The sequence below is a fragment of the Phalacrocorax aristotelis genome, chromosome 1 (assembly GCF_949628215.1).
Source record: "Phalacrocorax aristotelis chromosome 1, bGulAri2.1, whole genome shotgun sequence".
NCBI lineage: Eukaryota > Metazoa > Chordata > Aves > Suliformes > Phalacrocoracidae > Phalacrocorax > Phalacrocorax aristotelis.
Window position 1 is genome coordinate 17,322,600 of NC_134276.1, and position 22,548 is coordinate 17,345,147.

General features: G+C 37.9%; 1 protein-coding gene across 6 annotated transcripts in view; it reads left to right on the forward strand.

Annotated features, from left to right (window-relative positions):
• GRIA4 (glutamate ionotropic receptor AMPA type subunit 4) overlaps positions 1-22,548 on the forward strand; it is a 231,288-nt gene that overhangs the window by 108,245 nt on the left and 100,495 nt on the right. The window lies entirely within an intron of this gene.

The following is a 22,548-nucleotide window of genomic DNA, read 5'->3' on the forward strand; positions in this document are numbered from 1 at the left end:
GTTGAGTAGTAGTAGTAAAGGCAAATGGAACTAGCATTGGTACAAATTCAAGCTCTCATTGGGAGGACACTATGATAACTAATGTGTGTTAGAGTATATGCCTGTATAAGCATATTTATAGGCTTATAAAATAAAGGCTATACTCCAAAGGGAAGCACTGCTACATTTTTTTTCCACTGTAGCTGCATTGCCAGTTTATAGGAAGTATGTGGGTTGCTTTTAGAATACAGCAATTCCTTGAGAGTAAAAAGGGCATAACACTGGCTTAATTTATGAAGAGCCTGTGTTAAATTGTTCTGTTAAGAGCTTTGTTCCACTAATTATATAGGTAAGTGCTAATATAACTGGTTTATATTACATTTAGAGTATAATATGCAAGAGGACTGATGTTGCTTTTCTAAACCTCCTTTGTTGCAGGAAAAGATAATGAGAGCTATATAAAGTCCTGAAATCATAGCCAATTTATCAGGCCCACTATGTGAGCTGATGCAAGATTAGAGACATACTGAATTGACTGCTGATCATTTTATACCACTTTTAATGCCTTGAAATGAAAAGAGAGAAATTAATAGGGAAATAAAGAGGGGAAAATGGAATATAAATAATGTATTTTTTGACATTTTGAATCTTACCCTATTATTAATCTTTTTATATGGGAAGAAAATCCAATCAAATAATACAAGTATTCCGGTTTTCTGCTTTATCCCATATACAGGGATTATAGAGGATACTCAAAGAAGTATTGCAAAATAATACATTTTTGATAAGGATCTAAAGCGAACAATGAATGGGAACTAACACAAATATGGTTTCCCTAACTGTGATGCTTCATCTGCCACTATCATTTGTTGTTTTTACTACAATAGTTAATACTTCATCAGCATTTCTTTCATAATACTATTATTACAAGTCTAAAATTTGTTTATGAGGCCTTGCTTTAGTCTAAAAATTGAATTCTAAAACATAAGCTAAATCATCTCAATTTTAAGTAAACGAAGGAAGAGAAAGATTGTAAGGAGTAAGGGTAATAATTTCAGGCATATTTGTGTTCTGGTAACATAAAACTTATTTGATTCCTAGTCTGAACTGTTGATTTTTAGGCCTAAAAATCAAAGTTGTCAGCATATGCTTGTTTAGGATGACATCAGAGGACTTGACCCAGTGGGAAATGGGAGGCCATGAGGAAGCACCTGGGGAACAGAGTGATGGGAGAGGATCTTATGCTCTTACCCGGTAAAAACGTTGTGACTGTAGTCTCATCCCAAGTGCCCACACCTGAATGCAGCAGGAGTAGATGTTCCTGAACAGCCACCAAACCAGGAACTTGTGTGCGATTACAGAGAGGAGTGGGATGACTCACAGGATGGGAGTGCTGCAGGGCATGGAGGAGAGGGGTACAGGCTCTTCAGGAAGCATGGGCTGGGAAGACGAGAAGCAAGAGCTGCACTCTGTGCAAAGGGGGAGCTGCAGTGTGAAAGAAATTGCCTACAGGACAAGCTGGCCCAGAGCATGGGGGTCAGAAGCAGAGGACTTATGAGCAGGGGTGGTGTGGTGGTACGTCTGCTACGTGCTGGCTGGTCAAGAAGTGGAAGCGGATGAAGCCTTTAGACAGGTGGAGAAAGCCTCAAAACTGCAGGCTTTGGTACTCATAGGGGACTTCACCTGCCCTGATATCTTGCCAAAAGGCAATAGGGCAGAGTGCAAGCAATGCAGGAGATTTCTGGAGAGCATCCAGATGGTAACTTGAAACAGGCAATGAAGGCGATAACTAGGGTAGACCCATGCAACCTGCAGTTACAAGCAAGGAAAAGCAAGACTGGAGATGTGCAGGGCAATGGCAGCCTTGTCAGCAGCAAATACGTGATTCTGAAGTTAAAGACAGAGACATAAGCAACACAAATAGCAGAGTCACAGCCCTGGTCTTAAGGAGAGCATAGTGCAGCTCATTTAGGGATCTTCATGGCATGATCCAACAGATTTCTACCCTGGAGAGGAAGGGGTCCAGGAAGTCAGCTGATCTTCCAGGGCAGTTCCCTCAAAGGACCAAGATGGTCCATTCTGATGTGCAGCAAGTCAAGCAAACATGGCAAAAAAGTCAGCATGGATGAATGGAGAACTCCTGACTGACTTCAAATGCAGAATGGAGGTCCACTGAAAATGGAAGCGGGGGCAGGTTACCTGGAGGATTACAGAAACATGGCTCAAGCATGCAGCTGTGGAATGGAATGAAAACCAACAAGGGATGTGAAGGGCTTCTAGAAGAGTATTGGCAGCAAAAGGAGGAGTAAAACCCTGTGAGTCCACTGCTTAGTGGGCCGTGGAAGTAGTGGCCAAGGAAACAAAAGTCTCAATGCCTTTTTATCTTGATTTTTACTGGGAAGATCTGCCCTTAGGCATTCCAGATCACTGAGCTTAGTGTCAGAATTGGAGTAAAGAAGGGCCAAGTCATAGAATCATTATGGTTGGAAAAGACCTCAAAGATCATCAAGCCCAACCCTCAGCCCAACACCACCATGCCTCCTGAACCATGTCCCAAAGTGCCACGTCTACACTTTTTTTTTTGCATACCTCCAGGGATGGTGACTCCACCACCTCTCTGGGCAGCCTGCTCCAATGCCTGACCACTCTTTCAGTAAAGAAATTTTTCTTAACATCTAATCTAAACCACCCCTGACACAACTTGAGGCCATTTCCTCATCCTGTTGCCAGTTACTTAGGGGAAGAGGCCAACACCCACCTCTGTACAACCTCCTTTCAGGTAGTTGTAGAAAGCAATAAGGTCTCCCCTTCTCCAGGCTGAACAACCCCGGTTCCTCAGCTGGTCCTCATAGGTCTTGTTCTCCAGACCCTTCACCAGCTTCATTGCCCTTCTCTAGACATGCTCCAGCAACTCAGTGTCAGAGACTTATAAGCCAGTTGGATTTATACGGATCATTGGGACCAGATGAGATCCATCCAAAGGTGCTGAGGGAACCAGCTGACATCATTTAAGGCTGTCCTCTGTCATCTTTGAAAGATCTTGTTGTTCAAGAGGAGATTCATGATGACTGGGAAAAGGAAAACTTCTTGCCTGTCTTCAAGGAGAGGAAGAAAGAGGATTTGCAGAAGTACAGGCTGGTCAGCTTTGGCTCAATCTGCAAGAGGATTATGGGGCAAATCTATTTCTACATATATGAAAGACAAGGAGGTGATTTGGAATAGCCAGCCTGGATTTATCAGGGTAAGACTGTGCCTGACCAGTTTGATGGCTTTCTATGACCAAAATACTGGCTCCATGGACAAGGCAAAAAACAGTAGATGTTGTTCAGTTTGACTTCAGCAAGGCTTTTAACATTATGTCCTATGCTATCAACAGCCAAGATACAATTTAAGCGTGTGAATGATAAGTTGGGTGTAATATTGGCTGCATCATTGTGCTGAAAGTGTTGTGATTAGCTGTACAAAACCCAGTTTGCAGCCAAGCATTGGTGGTGTGCCTCAGGAGTCAATAAGGGAATTTATAATCTCTAATCAACTCTATTAATGACTTGAACATTGTGACAAAGAGCATGCCCCAGCAGGTTTGCAGATGATACCAAACTGGGGTAAATGACTGATAAGCTGGACAGAAATAAAGTTCAACAAACACAAACACAGGTGTTGCACCTGGGACAGAATAAACAAAACGGTAAGCTCTCGAGGCTGATGAGATGGTGTTGTGGTTTGACCACAACTGACAGCTAAGCCCCACACAGCTGCTCAATCACTCCTTCCCAGTGGGATGGGGGAGAGAATTGGAAAAGTAAAAGTGAGGAAACTTGTGGGTTGAGATAAAGACAGTTTCATAGGTAAAGCAAAACCTGCACATACAAGCAAAGCAAAACAAAGAATTCATCACTCCTTCCCATGGGCAGGCAGGTGTTCAGCCATCTCCATGAAAGCAGGGCTCCATCACACATAACAGTCACTTGGGAAGACAAATGACAATACTCTGAACATCCCCCCTCTTCCTTCTTCTTCCCCCAGCTTTGTAAACTGAGCGTGATGTCATATGGTGTGGAACATCCCTTTGGTCAGTTGGGGTCAGCTGTCCCGGCTGTGTCACCTCCCAGCTTCTTGTGCACCCCCAGCCCGCTCGCTGGTGGGGTGGGGCGAGAGGCAGAAAAGGCCTTGATTCTGTGTAAGCCCTGCTCAGCAATAATGAAAACATCCCTGTGTTATCAAGACTGCTTTTAGCAGAAGTCCAAAACATAGCCCCATACAAGCTACTGTGAAGAAAATTAACTCTATCCCAGCCAAAACCAGCACAGATGGAATGCAGCTTTGCAGAAAAGCACCTGAGGTCATGGTGAGTTGAACATGAGTGGAGGAGCAAACTGTTTGGCAATAGTAGTTTTATTTTGAGCCTGTATGAAATCTTCCCAGTTTCAGTCCCGAAATAAGATGGAGTTCTGTGATGTGGACAAGAGGCAGAAATATTCAAGTCTGTATACATTAATAAGAGGGGAAAAGATGGGATTTCCTCATCCTTAGTGTTTACAGTCAGTGTCGTAATTGTTTCTTCAAAAGCAATATTGAAGACGTTACAGGCGTGTGGAAGTATTTCTCATGCATGAGTTGTGCCCTTCCCTACCCCCACAAAAAATGCCATCTGAATGGATTTTTTTATCCATTTGTCATTACTAAACACTTTAAGGAGTGGCACATTGCTGTACATAACTTAAGATGTTCATTGATTCATTGGAAACTCCTCTTCTGCTTTCTGAGCTCCGTGTTTCTTTTTTTTATTTTTTTTTCCTTAAGCATCAGGTATTTTTAGATATTAGAGATTTTTCAAACAACACTGAGGCAACTCTTGGGAATGTAATCCTCATGAGATAATCATACCTCTGGAGTACTGAATTTACTTGCCTACCACTCCTGATTCAAGGTGCTGTAGGATACGATTATCTCATTATTTTTCATGCTCAGGTTAAATAGCTTATGCATTTCCTAACACTTTTTACAGTTTTGTATTTTTTCCTAAACTTACAACAAATAAATAGTTTGTGCTTTTAAAAGAAGATTGTTGGTGTTCATGTAAATAATACTAATCATGATAAATAAAGCTGTTTTGATTTGGAGCATGGGTTATATGAAAAACTTAAAGCTACGTAGTGGTGCGCAAGACTTCTAACCATGGGAAGTCTTGTGGCTTCTCTTCAAGGAAGAGGGATTCTGAGAAGATCTGCTAGGATGATCATCACTATGCACAGCCTGTGTCATGAGAGGAGAGTAAAAAGGCTCTTCTGTAAAAAAAAGTGATTGTTTTTCATAAATATATTATGAGAGTAAAAGTAATGGTGGTGGAAGTGGAACTTTTTAAGCTAGAGGACAGCATTGACTGCAGCGTAGAAATGGTAAAAAAAGTTATTGACTTCATATTGAAAATCAGAAAATAATTAAGCAAAACAGGAAGAAGGTTGTGGAACAACCTTCAATGACAGGACAAGGGGCAATGGGCACAGGTTGGAACACAGGAAGTTCCACCTCAGGCGCTTGGCTTAGTTCCAACTCAGGAAGTTGATGATTCTTGTTTTATGGTTAGATTTTGTGCAGGTGTTTTGTCAAGGAATTAATTTTACTTTTAGTGTTTGAAAAGGAAATGTGTGTTGTACTAATACCATGTGCTTCCTAGTGTAGTGTTTTTCATCAGCTTTTTAAAATGGCATATATACCCCTTTTGGGGAAGATACCATATCCAGCAGTGTATTCGCAGGGGACAGAGATGTTTGGTAATTTGTAAATTAACAACGGTAAATTGAGGGGGATCAAACCCACATTTTAGCTTTAAACCTATCATAATGATAAATACTCTAGAATGCTTTGACAAGACTACAGAATATAAATCAACCATTATCAATAACCAATCAATAAACTTTGTAGTAATGAGAGTACAAAATAGGAACTTTTGCTGTTTTACGATTACCAGCAGTAAATTTTCCCCAGTCCTAGGCTTTGTATTGTCTTACTTTTGCAAATGTCAGCGCCAATAAGGAAAAATGAACATTATCTGAATAGTCCAGGAGTCCAAGATAAATACAAAGTGACCCTGTTCAAATTCTCCGTGAACATTTAGGTTTTAATTTTGTAAACTGAGGGTCAGTAATATTGTCTGTCTAGAAAGACCACTAAGGTAAAAGAAAAATCAGGCTGCTGAGAAGATAAAAAACAAGAACTGTCAGGATTTTATGTACTTGTCAAGAAAAAGTAAGTTTCTGAAAGTGAGTTGCCTGACCCTTTCATATAGTTTGCTCCTCTGTTTCTTATTATATCTCACTGTCTGGAGGGGAGCTCTTCTGCCTGCTGGGGTCAAGTAACTCTGCTCCTTTATTAGATACACCAGTCTTTGACAGGGCTTTTAGGAAATGGATTAATTTCCCTTTGGATTTCATCCTATTCCCAATACCTAACCAACATTTTCAGAAAGACCTTTTCTTTGCCTGTTCCTCTGGGGTTTTGTGTTTTATTTGTTGGATTAAAAAAAAAACAAACTGAGATTTTGAACAGCAAAATGCACCAGCCTCTTGAATAAAAAAAAATAAACTGTTAACCAGCAAAAGCTCCTTTGAAAAGCATTTTCTACCTCACTGACTGTTTATTTAACCTGGATTGCCATATAATTGACTGAATTCCCTCAGTAGATTACTCTAAATTCTTTGGGTTTCATTGGGACTATGCATACAAAAAAAAAAAGTCTTGCTTTTAGGTTCACATTTCTTCATCCATAGTGTGCACAGGATCCACATATCCTAGTGGGATGGTGAGTGGCACACAAAGGCCTGCTTGCAGGGAAATTACAGAGAGGATGCAGCAGATATCTGGGAAGGATTAGGTCACAGGATTGGGCCCAGCTGCTTACTGATGCCAGAAACAAGCCCTCCGTGTTTATCAGATTGGAAGCAAAAGGGCTGGATGAAATCCTCTATTGAATTGTTAGAGAAGATGTGGGACTAAATAGCATAAAAAGGTTTAATTCCCTTTTCATATTTCAGCATATTTGAGTGTGGGCAAGAACAACAATAATAAGTCTCTAGAGAATTGGAGAAGGGTTTAACTCAAGGTAATATACCTGAGTCACACAATGAGGAACAGTCACAGTTTTTATGTGATTATCATCAGTATCTTTGATCTTGATTACTTCAGTTTTTAGCTTTTTCTTTATCTCAGCCTTGGAGTGGCTAGGCACTTGTAGCTTGGCACTCTGTTGTCTGAAAAATGGGGAAGAAATTACTGAATGTGATTTTGAGTGTCTGTAGCCCTATTGTACAGAAATAGAATGTAGGTTTATTTCCCAATCTATTGGGCACTTTCTGCCTAATTTTTACCTTTTGATGTGGATACATTATGTTTGTGGCTTAAGTCTTCGTTTTTATTAAAAAGAAGCATTTAAATAAAAAAAGAAAGCACCATGAAACAGATAATCAGATGTAACAATAAGCCTATGGATCTGGATTCCTGTAATTTCACTGAGGTGCCTGCAAATCCCTGTAAATACAACGAAGTACTCTAACATTGCATGGATTTGGTATTCAGATAGAGTCCAACATGAAGGTAGCTTGCAACTCCTGAAAAGACAAAAGGAGCAATATCAGGAAAAGAAAATCCCATGATGCTTTTTTATAGGATGCGCTTACTTTATCGGCTGCTCTTTCGAATGCCTTATTTAAAGAACAGTGTAGCTTTCAGATTTGAGTATTACTGTCTTGCAGCATAAAGACCTTTTCTGGTACCAGTTTTGAGTGGCATGAGACCACAAGTTCAATTCCTGGTTGGTTTCAGTAGACATGCAAGCCTGGAGTGTGCCTGGAGCAAGTTACTGTACCAACAAAGAAAGTTGCTATTCAAACTGAATGTTGAAATGTCAGTTTGCTGCAAGTTATCCTTAATAAATTCTAACATCTCCCTGGTAAATGTTTTGTAGTGTTTGTCAGCATGGTATGGCTTTTTAAAGTTTCTTTCCTACCCAAATATTGACTATCTTGGATATTAAGTGATTGAGATTGTTCCAGGGTGGAAAGGGCTTTTGCTATTGCAGCCCCTTGAATATGTGATACACTTCACCCATGTAGAGCTCCTCTGCCAGGAAATAGGTAATACTGATATACTGGCATGCTGACAATGAACTGTCAAAACTGTAATGAATTCTAAGGAGAAAAACCTATGCTTAATCTATGGAAGACATGTTTGGTCATGTTTTATGTGTTCAGTTTGCAAATAAGGCATGTCATTTAAAAATCAGAATCTGTCGCTTCATGTCTTTTGGAAACTGTCATAAAACATATGCAGTAGCTTTTAAAACCATAGTTCTGATGTGCCAAAACTGTGACACACATGTGACCATCCTGAAGTTGTGAAACTGGGTGTATGTGAAAGATATACAAGAGAAAATTGCACAGGAGAGGTGACTGTTCAGTCTAAAAAGTGAAAAAACTTATTTCTAGAATAAAGTATATCAAGACAAGATCTAACACACGGACAAAACATCAGTTCCAGTCCAGACTGTTATTTGTGATGTTTATTATCCAAATTCACCTAAAACATATAATATGCTTCGTGACAAGACTGCAGTTTCAGTGTATAGTACTAGTTCTATGAAGAAAGGTCCCCTTCCGGCCCACCTTCCTTCCAGCTGTAGTTTTCGCCTGCATACTGGGGTCTCATTTTCCTATCTGATTCTTTGTTAGCTGTTACTTTAACTTCTTTTTGTCAATTACATTTTCACCTGGCACAGAATTAGTTGTTGTACACTTAAAATCCAGTGAATGTATTAAACAGGTTTTGGAATTAAATGCTCTCAATTTTTAATTACATCAGATTTCAAATATTGGATCAATTTCTCCTCCCATGAGTAGTTCCAACTAAAGTCAATATGAATATTTTATAAGTTATGCAACAGGATTTGTTCTATCTTGTAAAAGTAATCTTAAAAAAACCCAAACATTATTTGTAGTATTTCTCTAGTTCTTATTTTGTGAAAATGCAACTTATGATATGGACCATGTAGTGACTCATCTGTAATGCTGCAAAAGAATGACAGAAAGGAAAATGCCAAGTAAATTAGCTAAATAATTTACTCCTAACTGTATTTAAAAAGAAACAAATATTAATATAAATAAAAATACAGAAATATATACATATTCAAATATATGTGTAGTTTGTGGTGGACACTTTTCATCATCATATTTTTAAATGAATTACTGAATATCCAAGTGAAAGCAAAGTGCTTTATTTTCAGACTTATAGGTATGAAAAGTACTTTTGAAATGTCTTGTTGACCTAATTAAAAACAAAAGTAGAAATAAACAACTTGCCCTGCCTCCCAGTCACAGGTTTCCAAAGTTGTCTTTTTTGAGACTTTTTCTGAATACATATTTTGTATGGTACGTAAGACAATGAGGCCTTTGAGCACAACATTAGTTATGTAAATACAAACAATTATTCATAGCAGGATGTCTAAAATTTATCCACATTCTCTCTCATAGGGTGTATTTTACAAGCCCATCTTGTATTTCATTATAGTCATCTCAGGATCAGAATAACCTTTTTAATCATGAAGATGAATTAACATTGCTGAAAAAGGACTTGTTCATTTAAACTACCATGCAGATGAAAGCTAAATAGTGAATATTAATATTTTCAGACAGAGATAAAGCCTTACAGAAATATCTGTGAAGTAATTACAACTCTTTTTCTTGCACACATACATTCCTAAATTATGTCACTAAGGTTTTTTTAAGTGTGTTCATTCAGTGATACACAAGTCAAGATGCCATCATCAATAGAATGCTAAACGTAAGTAAAACTGGTATCTTGTAGAGTATTCTTCCCTTTTTTATTCTGCTTTTTATGTCTGCTTTGTTGTATTAAGGAAAAATCTCTTCTTTGTGTCTGTCACAAACAACCTCGGGAGCTACTTACAACATGGTGCTTGAGAGTAGCTCCAGCCCACAGAGGCAGCCCGGCCCTGGGACAGAGGTCTCTGTGGGGGGAAACACCACACATGAGCGCTTTGTAAATTCACACCCTCCTTCCAACTGCAGCAAGGTCTACATACAACTTTGCACAAGCTTGTTTGGTGTAAACATCCTGTAGTGTGTAAATACTGAGATTGTTGTCCACATGACATCTCCAGTGTTAACAGCTCAGCAGGAAAACTCGTGCTGCTGCTTGTATCTGTGCAAATTGTCTCTCATAAAACCATCTCAAAAGAGACACAGGCAACTGCCCAGTTTCTGTAATGATGCTTGTTTATTTGTAATTAATTAGCCCGATTAGGCTCAACGATTTTGAACCTGATTTATCAGGTAACTTTAGCAAGAGGAATGAGGTCGCCCAGTCTCTCATATCTTGGGAGATCGTGCCGTGTCCAGTCTGTAGTCACAGCCCAAAGCTGCCGTGCAAACGTTCCTTTGGGGCATCAGTAGGCATAGCTTCAATAACACAAGCAAAACATGACATGCTTAAGGAATTATGTACAATTCTACAGCTGTAGCCTGGTCTCTTGGAGACGCTTAAGGATCCCCAGCAAGGAGCTGGGTGTGGTGTCTACTTCCTTCCACTCTGCTTCCAGAAAAAGGGCCTTAAGTATTAATTGCGGCCCACTGACCTTTTTGGAATAATGTTTCAGCCCTCAGGTTGAAAAGGCTGGACATTGCTGCATTAAGCAGACTGGAAAATTCAAATCTACATTGTATCTCTTGAGGAAAAGAAGACTGTTGAGGTAATTTATAGTGTTTAAGATGCACTGTTATGAAATAATATCAGTCACATGGAACAGGGCAGCAGAAGCCAAAACATATAGAAAAAGTATTAGTGGGTAGAAGGTTTTTTCACAGTAGTTTTTGAGCAATAGGCATAGAAAGAGTTGCTCCAGGCAGCAGTTTCTAAGGAAATTAAAGATTAATTAAATAATACTGTATACATAGATGGATTATCATCTTCTATAGCTTTTTCAGAAATAGACTTTAATTTCCAAGTACAGCAGTGGGAACATCAAAAAATTTTGTGAGAGTGGGATTTTTCTGGTTTTACACTAATACAACTGCAATCAGGCCCTATTCACTATTTTATTTTCAACTGAAGTTACAATCTAAAATGCCAAACATATGTCCTAGGACTTGTAAAGTACTTTATTTCTATTGAGCAGTTACTGGGTTCTCACTTCATATTCCTCTCAGGTACAGAAAGTCCCTCTGTTGTATTTTTATTTTTTACCTCCTTAAGTTTTTGCAGCCAATTCCCACATCCTCTGCAGCTTTTTTTCATGTGTTTTTATAAACTACTTAGCCACTGAAGCAAAGATTGCAATAGAAGTTTTCCCCCTCTCTGGTAAGTATTCTTTGTACCATGGTGCAGAGTCATTTTCTCTGTCTTTCTCTGCCTCTGTGAATATTTTAGCCTTGTTTTTATGCTGTGGAGCTGCTCCAGATGGAGAGATGAAGAATCAACCATCCAGGACACACTCAGTCCTAATGATCATGACGCAGTGGACTCAGGAGCACCCAGTGACACATGCAAAGTCCCATGCTTTCTGGGGGGCGGGGAGAGGGTATCTCACTACCACTGCTCTCCTGGGTTATGGTTATGCAGATACTAAATCGTGCCTTTTGTTTCTATTCGTGGAGATGCCCTAAACAGAAATATTTAAGAAATATCCATTTTTATTAGGCGTTGTTTTCACTTCTTTGAAACCTTTGACATATTTTCTTCTGGCCAGTCCTATGCAGAAAACTCAGTCATCTTCATTAAGACTTGGGATGTCACCAGAGTGCACTTTTCTGTGAATAAACAGCCATTCAGGGGAAGAAAAATGCCCAGCTCTAAAATGAACAAAGTTCTTAAGACCATTTGCTTTCAAAATGGTCAACACAAGAGCCATTGTATAATGAAAGATCACAGGCTCTTAACTTTTATGGAGCAGTTATTGACTGGTCACTGTTCATTTTCAGACATTAATGCCCAGGTCAGTTAAAACTAACCAAAGTCCAGATCAACATGTATTTACTATGAGAAACAGGATTTTATCACGATTTTCTATCCTGGCCTGTTTTCAGACAGGACAATCACAGATTTTAATGTCTGTATTCTTCTACCTGTTATCTTTTCATTATACCTTGCCCATTTCCATGTTTCCTACTAAATGTCAGTTCCTACAGCTGAAATTTAATTTGAATTATTAAATATATTCATTGTACTAGAGCTTTGAACACGAGTTTATGATTACTTCTTGCCATATAGCTTGCCTCAGTGGGACATAATAAATTAGTCTAATCATATGGTGAGTACTTACTTCATCCTGTGTTTGTTCCTGCTAGGAACTGAAATTGTCTCTGTAATTGTATGCAAATCCCTTCAACAGAATAATCAAAGGAAGCCTATGTGTAGCTGCCCATCCTCCACAAGAGAAGCATAAAAGTAACCTAACTTTTAGTTCTGCTTAAATGAAAAGTTGTATCTTCGTATGTAAAATGTAGATACAAAATAGAACTTAAATTAAAAGGCATGTGAGTAGCAAACAGATACTTTGCTAATATTACAGGCAGCTTTTAGTTCTGCTTTTTGACATATGCACAATACTATGTTAATAGTGTTCATGGCATTGAGCCCGAGAAATAATAATAGTGGAATTTTTTGTTTTAAACCTGGGGGAAGTTCTCCTCTCCTGAAAATATATGAGATAGATGGTAAGAGGTTTTATGGATTGCCTTCAGAGGATGTCTGTTTCCGTCCACTGCCTGCACAAGGAGACTGGAGTAGCTAGCTCAGACTTAGCCATCAAACTTTCAGTTGAGATAAATTCTCCTGTAAGTCTCTTACTCCAAAGCATGTTTTATATATTGGCCTCAAATCATTCTGATTTACCTCTTTGAACTCTGTCAAATATCTTAGCATTAATTTTTAAAATGTGGACACCAAAAAGAGATACAGTCATGTAGCAGTAGTCCAGTGTCCTGTATGTAGATCATATCACTCTAGACTTCCTCTTCCCTGTTTCTCTATTCAGGCATCTAGATGTTACTTTAGCTGTCTTACAGCATTGCTGGAAAAGATCAGTTCTGTGTATCTATGACTGTGATAGCAATGTTTGTAAAGACACTCAAATGAGGAAAGGTTATTAAGTGCCTTTTGCCCCATCAGTTCTTTTTAGAGCAGGGGTGAGAAGAGTGAGAAGAGGGTAGAAGGAGCAAAACAATCTCTATTTGTTAATTTGCCTCCCTTAAAAGTTATGTCACTTCTTTGCATGCTATTTTGCAGATTCATATAAAGTATTTACACATACACATACATATGTAGGTATGCTTGCGATGTCTTGGAGCATTTAGAAAAACACATTAAAATGTTTTTTCACCTTGTTTTTTTCTTGCAGGATTTTGTTCTTTATAAGAAACTTAAATTCTAAGCTGTTTTCAAGATTTAGTTGACAGTGGTACTTGCAGTCCTTCAGCTGAAGTGCCTGGGAGGTGTAACATTGTTCAGTGTCATTACACTTCAATAAAAGCCACTGCATGAAATCTTTCTGTGTTTCCCAAATTGTTGCTCCAGTCCAAAAAGAAAGAACCACATCTTAATTCTGGTTTACCTCAGAGGAGCAATGAGTAAGTTTTAGGAACTGGAAGAAAGTCACAGAGCTTTAGGCTCATCTCCAAATTCTTAGTTGTTTGCTGTAGGGGAGGCAATCAACTTCTAGTAAATTTGTGGTCTATGGGTCAGTTTAAAAGAAATAGTATGACTTATTTCAGACTTGTTTCAATCGAAAGGTAACCATATTATAATCACAGCATCCAAATTTTAAAACCTCTCTTCCCAGGACATGTTACATTTTTCTGAAAAAAGTTAAATACTTGAGAATATAGATTTCAAAAAGGTTTTAACACAACTGAAATTCAAATTCAGAGATAACGTGCCTGGGATCTCCAAGTAGAACTTACAGAAGGAGTCATTATCTGCTGTCTAGCCACCACTAAATATGGACATGGCCACATGTGCATAGAGATAGAATTAAAATTAATGCTTCTTAGTGTGAATGCCTGTTGTTTAAGCCTGAAGATTGTTCTTGCATTTTTATGTACGTTCTCTGATCTATGTATTAGAAACAGCACTGCACTAAAGTCAATAGGGAGAGGTCGTCAGGTATTTTATAGTAAAAGACTAGTTTTCTAACAAATCCATATAGAAAGGAGGCAGAAGTTCTGACATCAAGATCCTTATTTAGTACCCACAGTCAGTTCTGTCCTAGGGCAAAGGTATCTTACGCATGCAATGAGCCAGATGCCTTGTGGGGGAACATACTATATGTCAATATAATTAAAGACAGCACAATAACACATTAATTAGAATGCATTAGGGTACTGCTAATTTTAAGATACACCAACTCTTGAGTGCTTTAGCTTGCAGTCTTAATATTCTTTGACATGGTTTTGTGGATGTTGTTTACACAAAGGTCTATGTACAGTTGTATACCATCACAGGGCAAATAAAATCCTATTAAACTGAGACTAGAGAGGTAAGTTGTTGGGAAGCTAGCAATTTCTGGAAAATAGCTTTGCATCAATTAAGATACAGTGTAAGAAAGATAATTTATTAGTATCAATGTTACAGCTGGTAGGTTTTAGTGAAATTAAGAACTTTGGCTTTAAGGCATTGCGCTAAAGAAGGAAAGTTTAAACTATAATGTATAAAAGCAAGGATTATTTACAGCTAAGCTGGATATTTGTCAAATTAATAGTAATAATAGAAGAACACAGAAAAAAGGTAATAAGTTACATATTTGAACATACTGTATTTTCTTCCAAAATAAGTTCATTTTCCTGTTTTCTTTTTTTAGAATACTGATACGCACTAGGCCTAATGATAGACTCAAGATGACATATCAGATAACTGGATATTCAGAGAGACTATGTAGCCTCTATAGTTAAGTGAAAATGCTAGTCTGACAGAGAGTAAGCCTAGCACCTGCTTCTTTTTTATCTCTTTTTCCGCTCAGTGGCTTAATTGCTGTTTTTTTAAGGTAATAGTTTATACAGTTCTGATAACAGTGTAATTACACAAAGTTTCTGATTTAGCAGTCGAAGTTCTGTAGCAAGAATTTGCTAAAATTTGCTAAGAATGTGGCTTCAGTGCTACTTGTAAACTTCAGAGGAGCCAAAGTCTTCTCGCCCGGGCCATTTCTAGCTGAACCCTTTGGCATAGCTAAATAATAGACAAATAAAATCAAAGAAAATATAAAATGCTAACAAGGTACATAAATACACTTGTGGCATATATCTGCAATTATTCTTGGATGTATTAATCTCTATGCATGCTTGCCATAAGAAAAGTTACTGGACTTAGATGTTAGTTTAAAGGCATTTAGTGAAGTGGGAAGGGTAATGGTATCTGAGAACTGTGAAAGCACAAGCAAAACTATCAGATTGCCTTCGAAACCAAGGCTTTTGTTCAGTCCCTCTCAAGTTTCCAATAATCTTTATCACTTGGCATCACTTGAAATACCTGTACGGTGCATTTCATGTGAAGGCTGCAGACTCTGACATGCAGAGGGGAAAAATCTTGCTGCAGAGCAGATATGGCATAAATGGGACCTGACATAGCCTGAAACTTTGATCATGAATTCCTGTTGTGGAGTAAGCCAAACCTCCTCCCATATGCTCACTGAAAGCACATAACCTACATGCCTTTGATTCACTTAAGACTTTTTTTTTAAAAAAAAATGGTCATGGTTGAAATATATTGACAATATTTGCTTGTAGCTTTATGTCCTCCTCAGGAAAGAAGGCTTATTAAGTACCGCACATGAAGTTGCACATGTACCAGTTTCTAGAGGGTTATGGGAGAGAAGGACAGAAAGCTTGACCATAAACCACCGCTACAGCTTGTTTTGGAAGTGTCTCACAACACAAAAAAAATATTGAAGATCATAGACCTCAGGGAGGTGAAAAACGTAAACTAGATCTTAAAGGTAATTTTCTTTATCATCAAATATTCGGAAATCTTTGAAGCAAAATAGCAACAGAGGAGATGGCTAAACTGGATCCTTTATTTCCTTAGTTTTGTTTCAGAACCATCTGTAATAAAATTGGGGACAGACTTTTTAGTAAGGCCTGTTGTGATAGGACAAGGGTAGATTTAGACTAGATATAAGGAAGAAATTTTTTATGATGAGGGTGGTGAACACTGGCACAGGTTGCCCAGAGAAGTCGTAGATACCCCATCCCTGAAGACCTTCAAGGTCAGGTTGGATGAGGCTCTGAGCAACCTGATCTAGCTGAAGAAGTCCCTGCTCACTGCAGGGGCCTTGGACTAGATGATCTTTAAAGGACCCTTCCAATCCAAACTATTCTATGATTCCCTGAAGATTATCCTGGTCATTGATAGTATAGGTGACTTAATTCACAACCTACAGCAGAACAGATATATTTGAAAGTACATAGATTTTGGAAAGCTAAGTAAACACAAACATTGATTTTTCGGGGGCAAATCATGTGACATAAAGGAAGTTTCCTTCTAGTACAAAGTAATGGGGTTTGTAGTCATTGGGGAAAAATAGATGTCTCATTCTGGTAGGATTTTTTACACAGTTTGCATGCAGTTTTGCTAAATGAGCTAAAGAAATTTCATCTTGATTAATTTCTTAGAAGATATGTAAAACTCTGGTCACACACTTGAACTCAGAAAGAAGTATATGAGGTTCACTGTCGAATAAGGAGGTATACATATCCAAGAGGTATCCATGGAGAGATCCATTCTGGTTGCAGTTTTTCCCAGTATCTTTGTTAATGACTTGGATGAAGGAACATAGAATACATGTGTTAAATTTGCAGATGATAAAAAATTGAAAGGACTGTGTGTACTTTGGAACACATTTTCACCAATGCATTTCAGGAAAAACTTGGATCAATTGCAATATATCCAGAGGAAAGCAAGGAAAATTGTCAGAATCTAGACTAAAACACGTTCCACATGGAAAACCTGAAAGAATCATGTTGCAGCAAGGGAAGGGCAGGCAGAAAATAAATGAAACAGCAGTCTTCAATTATGTAAAGGGTTGCTTTAAAGAAGGAGGAAACAAACTCTTCTCCAGGTCTACAGAGATAGGACAAGAATGAGTGGCTTTAAATTGTGCCAGGGGAGACTTAGGTTAGACTTTAGAAAACATCTAATGATAAGGGTAATTAAGCAATGAATATATTACCTAGGAAGTTACAGAATCCTCCTTAGAGATTTTTAAGGACAAAGAAAGATATCTGTCTAGAATGATTTAAATATAATTTATCTGCCTTCGAGGATGGAGGGATACAGAGGAATAGATGGGATTATTTCTTGAGCTCCCTGTCTTATTTTCCAATTTATGTGTCATTTCTGTGAATTAGACCCAAGAAAGACTCCAAACACACCTGTAGTTCTCGATTTCACTCTGTCATCTAAATTGACTGGTTGTATGTACTTTCTGTTGAATGTTCTGGCTCCAACTCCAAATGCGGAGAAAATTGGGCATTCAAATGAATTATCATTCATTCAGAAGTTACGTGTTAGAGCTTATAAAACTTACTCGTTGTTTTCAAGTTCTGGGAGCTGTACACTGTACACTGACCAAAAATTTAAAACAAAACCATATGTTAATAAAAAGGTATTAATCATAATGAGGAAAACTAAAATATGCTTGAGTGTTTGTAGTTATTGGTTGAATGTACAATCATGCATCACTCACACTGTAAATTTCTTGTATGGTTTTCATCACTGTAGTGTCTGGATTCATCTTGCCAAGATTTGGCTAGATAAATGGTAGGTACTTTCACTAAGCCTCATGTCTAGACTCCTTCAGTATTCATTGGGGAAAGAGAAAAGCACCTCTGAGACAGATAACTCAGACTAGAAAAAAAAGAGGATTTTTTTATGGGAAATATGTCTCTCCTTTGAAAGCTTGGATGATTAACTTAGACAACTATGTTATAGACAGCTAGAGTTAAGTGACATGAATCCAATCCTGAATGTCAAATATGTTGGCTTATCCATACCAAATGATTTCATCATTTATTCTCCACTTCTGCTGTGTGTTGGATTTATAACAAATTTATTTCTTCTGCTGATCCTAATACAAATTCCAGTTGATGGAAGTAGCTTTCATAAAATAGCTCCAGCATTTCAGTATTTGTGGCTGTTGGAGTCATAGCTAATCTTGGGAATGGGATCAATTCCTGTTTGAAAGTTAATTGGACCAGAGAAGAAAACAATTTGTTTCAGTAACGTGCAGTATATGATGCCCATCTTTGGAAAAGACCCATGTCCATCAGAGGTGTTTTCTAGTCCTGGGGCTGTAACAGAAATATAATGCATATGCTGTTTCCAAGTATATTAACCTGTTAACTTTTGTCATTCAGTATTGTCAGTCTGGTAGCCAGAGTAAAGTACAGTAATAATATGTAAACACTGCATCCTCTTCATTATAGAAAATTAATAGTAAGTTACTTCCTGCACAGTGGTTCCAAAGTAAGAATTATTTACTGGGGGTGCTGCTGTTTGGAGCAAGCAGCCACTTTGCTATCTGTCTCCTGCAAACACCATCAGGAATGATTGCATGCATTTAGAGGGGCAGGGGAAATGTTTCCCAGAATTAATAGGCTGCTGGAAGATGAAAGTTATTGAAATTTAATTATAATGCTGTAATTGATCACTGAAATATTTCTGGTGAAAGCAAGCAAGCAAGAAGAAAAAGAAAAAAAAAAAAAAAGAAAGAAAATGAAACAAGCTAACCGTGTGGATTCCAGGAGAAAAATAAGTCAAGAAAGTGCTCTTCTGATGTCTTTAGTTTATTCTGAACACACTAAAGAGATTTACATATCAAATTTTACTTTTCATTTAAATGGAGACAAATGAAATTAAGTCATTGACTGCTGAAACAAAATTGGATAGGGGAAAGCCTAGCTGGTATGGCAGAAGACAAATAAAAAAACCTGAAAGGCCACTGAACCTTTAAAATAAAAAAAATCACTCATGATTTCAGCTACTTGGGTGGAGGATGGTTATGTATAGGCTCCAGTTACAGCAATGTTGCTGTGACTAGGAGGCATCCTGGACTCCCCAGATTGTACACTTACAATGTGTTCTTCAATACCAAAATTGCTTAAGTGCTTTACACCCTTTGGCCTCCAGAAGATATCTAAGTCTCTCTGAAAAAATACTAATCTCTCTCTAAACAGACATAAGGCCAGGTGCACATCTGACATTGTTTTTCAGTGGCTGATGCATTTTGCAGTGCAAATATGCCTATGGAGTGTGGAATAAGGGAAGCAGGGATAAAAAAAATTCAGATTTTGTTTGTAAGGTACTTAGCTGTAGTATTATCCCCAATACGTAGATTTTCTGTGGTAGGCATCTCCAGCTCTGATTTTATGGGAAAAGTATAGAGTAACTTTTCATTTTCATGTTTTGGTTTCTTTTTTTTTCCCCAACATGATGACTCTGTGGTGTCCTTTTGGAAAAAAATAGTATGTTAGAACATCGGAATTCCACCTGACTAGAGAACAGAAAAGCAAGGAGGGAAGGGATCAAGAAAATAAAATCTTTGCAGACTACTTCTCTCTGGTTTGGTTCCAGCATGTTGAGGTGGGATTGGTATTACTGGTCCTTAAGCAGTTGTCAATAGTATCTACATTGAGCAATGACTTACAAAAAGCAGTTGGCAGACTACTCATCCCAGGTTGTTTGAGGAAAATTCCCCAGAATCATAGTCCTATGAAGACAAAAAAGAAACCATTCTTGCATATAGCATCCTTGCATTCAGGAAGGACTTGATCTGTGTTTCCAGGCATACATTCATGTTTTGTCTTGTTCATAGATCTGCTAATTTAAAAACAAAACAAAACAAAACAAAACCCAAACCACACACAACAATCAAAAAAACCTCCAGGAAGGTTGAATCAGTTGGCACGGAAAGGTTATTATATAGATTTGTGAGAACTTACCTTACTTTTATTTATTGGCATGGTCCTAAACATTTTTTAAAATAATGTTGTTTTGAAAAACATTGATTGTGTAGCTCAGCTGATATGAGTTATCCTGGTTTTTTTTAGTTTGCTTTCATGCAACAAATAATATTTTGCAATACATGGGACAGAATGTATTCCAAAAAATGAATCATTCATCTGTCTGTAGCATAACTGAGGATAAACAGCAGATAACCAGAAAATAAATACCTTTTAGACCACAGCTGTAAGATCCAGGTCTCCTGTCTTTACTCAGGCAAATGTCTTTCTGAAGTTTTAAGAATCTTGTCTAAATAGAGATGCTGGACTTGGTTTCTGAGAATTAACCCAGGTTAGTTTCAGGTTTTTTGCCTTAAAAAATGTTTGCAGCGCTATCTACAACTAATTTTTTTCCCGTTAGCTGTAGCCAATTATTTTGGACAAATAGGCATTCTCCTCAGCATGTCTAATTTTTATGCCAACTGAGCCTGTGAATGCCTTTATTCATTATGCATAAGCTCCACCCTTGTCCGTCTGCTACATTAAAAATTGTTCCTGCACAGTGAATAGATGACTATGCCACTGATTACTTGCACAGAGATTCTGAACTCTTCGAATGACGGCGTTGCACCATATCCAGTTGCTACCATTTAGCTGTATTATGCTGTATGTGAAAGACATGCTAACATGAAAACCCACATCTGAGCGCCAGCTACTGACAAGAAGCTACAGAAGCTTCAAATGCCTAAATGAAGGCACTTGCTAATGAAATGTGGCAAGTCAAACCTTGATCCAAGGTAGAAGAAAAGCTTCGCTATGTGTTTCTCTGATATTTGTCATGCTTTATGCTGGGATAAATTCCCAGTTTGTTCAAAACACAACTTAGTAAAGTTGTCCAAGTGAAATAAGAAAAGGATGAGGGGGTGTCAATTGCCATTCATTCTGAAACAAAGAAAATGTTAATTTGTGTCAGGAAGCTGAATTAAGTAAATGTTGACTGCCTTTGTAGCAAAGAGCAAGTCAGAGTTCCAGTGTAAATGAAGCAGGAACCCCTGTAACACTAGAGTAGTTTTAATGTATGTCTATATATGGAAATGAATAGGAAATGAAGCAAGAAATACAATGTTTGGGAAAGAATCTCATCATGATTTGCAGAGATAATTACAGGCAAAAAGGAGATTGAATATAGCAACAGGAAAAGCAGAATAATTATGCAGCAATTAACAGGAAAGCTGTGTGGCTCTTCGAAAAAATAACAGTCATCAGGTTAAAAATATATGCTGAGTACAGAAATGTTTTAATACTCGATACATCAAGTATTTTAATTCATTTCCTAAGATAAAATACTGTTTCATAAAATAAATGTCTCATTTATATAATGAAATGTTATGCATTTTACATATTCATTATAAATGTTTGTATTTTTATCTTCTATGTATCTTCTGAATTTGAGAAAAAAACTAATAAACATTCATTTTGGAGTGTGGGTACATAGTGTCACAATGATAAGAAGATACAGATTTTAAGTTAATATTTCAAGGACTGCAAATGTCATAGAGGCCAGTAGAAAAACAGCTACTCCTAGATTTGCAAGAGAATTTGTTTCTCATCTGTCCTAAAATCTTCATATTCTGATAGAACTGTTGTCTACTTTTATTTTACTGGAGGCAATCTCAGGTTTTGGTGGTTTTGTAGATCTTCTGATAATAATTAGTTAGCAACAGCACACTCAAAAGCACTCTTTCTGAAATGTAGCTTACAAATATTCCTCTTGCAATCTGAGGGAATGTCTGATAGTGCTTTTTACAGGGAATCTGTCATGCAGTGGCATTTTCAAGTGCATTAAAATGACAGCTGGGGGTCACTGCACTCAGGCATGGGACCTTGTTGAAGAGAGAAAGGAGAGAAAGGAAACACCACTGTGTAGCCACATCAGTAAGGATAGTTTTCAAGAGGTGAAACCTTTCATTTGAATCTCGTAGGGAAGATTCAGCCAGATAACAAGTAAAAAGCCACGTGTGCAGTCTTCATTGCTTTAAACAAAGTCACCATTTACTCTAGGTAAAAGATGGAACAGTACATGCTTCCTACTTCAGGAGTCGGTTGGACAAGTCAAGGCTAGACTGGCAAGCTGTCCTAAGATATGTCACACCCTCCTCTCCTGCCACTGGACTGCACATCCCCTGTGAGAAAAAATTAGGAGAGGAAGAAGGTGAAGGGCTGGTGGGCCAGGGCATGCTGAGACTGTAGGCAGGGAGCCTGCCCTGCGGGTTCAGGTGGAGACCTCAGAGGGGACGCTGCCTTTCCCTTCTGTGAATGGCTCAAAGATGACAAAGTGGGCATCAAATATGGGTAATGGCAAAGAGCAATAATCCTGCCAGTAGTAATAATTAATGCTTCTATGGTGCCCTTCATTCACTGACCTCTGGTCACTTTGCATGCATTGATTAAAGCTATGTAGGGTCTCTGAAATATTTAAATATAATTTCTATACACACATCCACACATCTGTACTGGCATGTTTATATATGTATAAATAAATGAAAAAATGAATCCTTATTAAGCATTG